The 5,000-nt window shown below is 44.8% G+C and overlaps 1 protein-coding gene across 1 annotated transcript in view; it reads right to left on the reverse strand.

Moving 5' to 3' along the window:
- LOC143021533 (uncharacterized) overlaps positions 1–5,000 on the reverse strand; it is a 127,786-nt gene that overhangs the window by 6,409 nt on the left and 116,377 nt on the right. The gene's annotated exons all lie outside the window — the stretch shown is intronic.

Here is a 5,000-nt window from a genome sequence, read left to right on the forward strand (position 1 = left end):
TATATATATATATATATATATATATATGTGTGTGTGTGTGTGTGTGTGCGCGTGTGTATATATACATAGATACATACACATATTGCATACATATACACACATACACACACACACACACACACACACACACACACATACATACAAGCACACACACATACTGTATAAAGAGGAAGGGTGATGATACATATGGCAATAATTCAGCCATTTCCCTCCTCTGACGCCCGCGCCCACCCTCGTCTGAGAGGGCGCACGCCCACGAAGAACATCCCCCCAAGACATAAACAAGTCTCTGCTCTGCTTCTTCTTCTTCTTCTTCTTCTTCGCGGAGGCCGAGAAGTCCTACAGAATGAACCTAATCAAGGGATGGGAGTTGGGTCTTTCTCTTTGAGGCCCAAGAAAGAGCCTTAACTCGAGGCCGCATCAGAATGCGAGGCCGCGAGGCCGCACGAAATGGGCCAATTGCAAATTGTGGGCGGTGTAGACCAATTGGGTTGGGGGTGTTTGTGAATCGCTGCGCGAGCTCACACATACACACACACACACATGCACGCAAACACATTTATGCGGGGGCGTGGGGTCCGTAGTTTTTTTTTTTTTTTTTTTTTTTATGTTGGACTATGGATCCTTGAGTTTCTTCTTTTTTTCCCAGAAAAAACATCACAAGGAATGTCAACAACTAGATTCCCGAGCCTTTCCTAACGTGCATTTTTCATATCATTATCATTATTATTATTATTATTATTAATGTTATTATTTTTCTTTTTGGGGGGGGTTGATGGGGGGTGGGAGGTATGTATGAGTAGTCACTGCTACCATAATCAATCAGGTGCATCATCTTTCCGAAGAAATTAAAGAAGATGTAGAAGAAGAAGAAGAAAAAGAAAAGAAGAAGAAGAAGAAGAAGAAGAAGAAGAAGAGGATGAAGAAGAAGAAAAATAGGAGAGGAAGAAGAAAAAGAAGAAAAAGTAGAAGAAGAAAGAGGAGAAGAAGGTGAAGAAACAGGAGAAGAGGAAGAAGAAAAATGCGAAGAAAGAGAAGAAAAAAAGAGGAAGAAGAAAAAGAATGAGAAGATGAAGGAGAAGAATGAGAAGAGAAGGAATAAGAGGAGAGAGAGGAAGAGAAAGGAGAGGAAGAAGAAAAAGAAGGAGAAGAAGAAAGAGAGGATAGAGAAGAAGAGAAAGAAGAGGAAGAAGAAAAAGGAGAAGAAGAAAAAGAGGAAAGAGAAGAAGAGAAATAAGAGGAAGAAGAAAAAGGAGAAGAAGAAGAAGAAGAAAGAGAAGAAGAGAAAGAATACGAAGAAAGAGAAGAAGAGAAAGGGAAAAAAAGAAGAGAAAAAATAAGAAAAAAGAGAAGAGAAAGAAGAGGAAGAAGATAAAGAAGGAGAAGAAGAAGAAGAAGAAGAAGAAGAAAGAGAAGAAAAGAAAGAATAAGAAGAAAGAGAAGAAGAAAGAGAAGTAAAAAAGAATAAGAAGAAAGAGAAGGAGAGAAAGAAGGGAAAAAAGAAGATAAGAAGAAGAAGAAGAAAGAAAAGAAGAAGAAGAAGAAAAAGAAGATAAAAAGAAAAAGAAGAAAATGGAGAAGAAGGAAGAAGAAAAAGAAGAAAGTGAAGAAGAAAAAGAAGAAAAGAAGAATAAGAAAATGAGAAGAAGAAAAAGAAGAAGAAAAAGAAAAAGACGAAGATGAAGAAGAGAAGAAAAAGAAGAAGAAGAAGAAGAAGAAGAAAGAAGACGAAGAGGAAGATGAAGAAGAAAGAGAAGAAAAAGAAGAAGAAGAAGAAAGAAAGGAAGAAGAAAAAAGAAGACGATGAAGGAGAAGAAAAAAAAATTGTAAAACGTCATTGAACATTCTTGAAGAAATTTTGGGATCCGAAGAAGGCTTCTGAAGGAGACCACTGGGGAGCGACGGTGAAGATGAAGAAGAAGAAGAAGAAAGAGAAGAACAAGGAGGAGAAGAAAGAGAAGAACAAGGAGGAGAAGAAAAAGAAGAATAAGAAGGGAAGAAAGAAGAAAAAAGAAGAAGGAGTAGAAAGAGAAAAAATAAGAAGAAAAAGAGGGAGTAATGAAAAAAAAAGGGGAAACTATAAAACGTCATTCAACCTTCTTGAAGAAATTTTGGGATCCGCAGAAAGCTTCTGGAGACCGGCGGGTAGCGACGGGGGTTTTGACTCTCCAAGCATTCCATTGGAGAAACGGTCAATAATTCTGCGTTAATTCCATCCCCCCCTACCTTTGGAGGAAACCTCTCCTTCCCCTTTCTTCCCCCCTCCTTCCTTCTATCCTCTCTCCTTCCCTCCCTCCTTCCTATCCTCTCTCCTTCTCTTCCTATCCTCTCTCCTTCCTCCCCTCCTTCCTATCCTCTCTCCTCCCCTCCCTCCTTCCTATCCTTTCTCCTTCCCTCCCTATCCTCTCTCCTTTCTTCCGTCCTTCTTATCCTCTTTTCTTCCCTCCCTCCTTCCTTCCATTCTCTCTCCTTCCCTTCCTATCCTCTCCTTCCTTCCCTCCTTCCTATCCTCTCTCCTTCCCTCCCTCCTTCCTATCCTCTCTCCTTCCCTCCCTCCTTCCTATCCTCTCTCCTTCCCTTCCTATCCTCTCTCCTTCCTTCCCTCCTTCCTATCCTCTTTTATTCCCTCCCTCCTCCTTTCTATCCTCTCTCCTTCCCTCCCTCATACTTCTCCCTCATTTTCTTTTCCTTCTCCGCCACCTGTCCCTCTCCTCCACTCTTAGACCCTCCAGAGCAATGCATTACTTCCGGAGGGTCATTATTTCCCATTTTCACTTCCCTCCCGCCTCCCGTTTTCTTCATGGTGCTGCGGGTCACCCCATTTCTCTCCCTTTCCCTCTTCCATTTTCTTCAGAATATTTTCTTTCTCTTTTCCGCCTTATTTTCTCTCTTTCCTTCTCTGTATCTATCCATATACCAGAAGGACTTTCCCCCCAATATTAGGGAGGGGTAGCCAGCACACCCATCCTCACTCATCCTTCATGGGAAAGGAAGCAATGGAGTGATTGCCATTCACCCCTGCATACACAGATACACTACGTAACACAAGTACATACACACACGCGCGCGCGCGCACGCACACACACACACACACACACACACACACACACACACAACACACACACACACACACGAGTTCAAAATTACAACCAATTCTCTTTCCAGGACCGAATAGAGAGGGAAGAGAGGCAAAGAGGAACGGAGGAAGGGAAGGGAAGGAGGAAAGGAAAAAAAATGGAAGGGAAGAGGCAAGGGAGAGGAGTGGGATTGGAGGGAGGGAGTGACTGAGGGAAGGGTAGGAGGAAGGGAAGGGATGGGGGAAGGGAGAAAAGGAGGTAGGGAGTTACCGAGGGAAGAGAAGGAAAGGACGAAGGGAAGGAGGAGAGGAAGATAATGGAAGGTGGGAGGGAAGGGAAGGAAGGAAGAGAAGGAGGGAGGGAAAGAGAAAGGGAAGGAGAGAGAGAGAGAGAGAGGGAAGGAGGGAAGGGGGTGATGGAGTGAGGGAGGGAAGAAAGGGAGTGAGGGAGGGGGAAGGGAGTGAGTGAGTGAGTGATGGGGGACTGAGGGAGTGAGTGAGTGAGTGAGTGAGTGAGTGAGTGAGTGAGGGAAGGGAGGAAGTGATGGCTGTGTTTGGCATCAGGAGTCGCGTCGGAACAAAATCTCACATCAGTGATACTTCACTCCCCCCCCCCAAAAAAAAAGGAAAAAAAAAATCCGACCCCCCCCCCTCCGGTCCCACTTTCCGTAACTTTCGGTTTTCTCTCTTTTCGCCTTCCTCGTTCTCCTTTCTTTTGTCTTCCTCTTTCTTTCATTCTATTGTTCCGTTTTCTTCTGTTCCTCTTCCTCCCCGTCTTCCTATTTTTCTTTCGCTAATGTTCCTCTTCACTTCTCCATCTGCTTTCCTCCTCTTCCTCTTCCTCCTCTTCCTCTACTGGGATCTCCATGGTAACCTTCCGTTTACTTTCCTCCTCCTCTTCCTCTCTCCTCCTCCTAATCCCGCCACTCCTCCTCTCAGTCTTCACTCTCGCCCACGCTACCTCTTCTTCTTCCTCTTCCTCCTCCTCCTCCTCCTCCCTCCAGGGCAAGAAGTAGTTTCTCATTCATTTACAGGGCAACCTCCTGCGGTGCATATTCTTGTAGTGTCTCCCTCCTCCTCCTCCTCCTCCCTTCTTCACCTCTTCCTTCTCCTCTTCCGTCTCCTCCTCCTCATCTCCCTTACCCTTCTCCTCTCTCTCCACCTCTTCCTTCTCCTCTTCCTCCTACTTCTATTACATATCCTCCTTCTCCTCTTCCTCTTCTCCTTTACCCTTTTCCTCTTTCTCCACCTCTTCCTTCTCCTCTTCCTCCTCCTTCTACTTCTGTTTCTCCTCCTCATCTTCCTCTATTTTCCATTTTTCTAATCCTATTCTTTCTTCTCCATTTCGTCCTATTTCTCTTTCTATTCGTTTCACTTCGTTTCCTCCTCTTTCTGCCCTTCTCCCGCTCTTTATTTTCCAACCATTCCCCCTCCTCCTCCTTCTTCTTCTTCTTCTTTTCCTTTTTCTTCTTCTTCTTTTTCTTCTTCTTTTTCTTCTTCTTCTTCTTCTTCTTCTTCTTCTTCTCCTTCTTCTTCTTCTTCCGCCTCCTCTCCCACTCTCGTAGCTCCTCCAAATCAGTGGCGTCATCCTGATGTGTACTTCAGGTGTCGCCAGGTGATTTTATTCAAGTGGGGGGGGTGGGAGAGGAGGGGTTCCCCCCGACTCTAACCCTTTCCTCTCCTGAATTCAATTTCCTGGTGAAATAAAATCGCCTGGCGCCTCCATGAAAACAACTATAAAGTGCGTCGTTGTGAGGACGGGGGTTGATATTATTAACCGCTGGACAAGGAGGAGGAGGAGGAGGAGGAGGAAGTGGAGCAGGAGTAGGAAGAGAAAGAGAAAGAGAAGGAGGAGGGGGAGGAGCAGCAGCAACAACTGGAGGAGGAGGAGGAAGTAGAGCAGGAGGAGGAAGAGGAAGAGAAA

This window comes from Oratosquilla oratoria, chromosome 42, assembly GCF_046742065.1.
Source record: "Oratosquilla oratoria isolate Oo_2021 chromosome 42, ASM4674206v1, whole genome shotgun sequence".
Lineage (NCBI taxonomy): Eukaryota > Metazoa > Arthropoda > Malacostraca > Stomatopoda > Squillidae > Oratosquilla > Oratosquilla oratoria.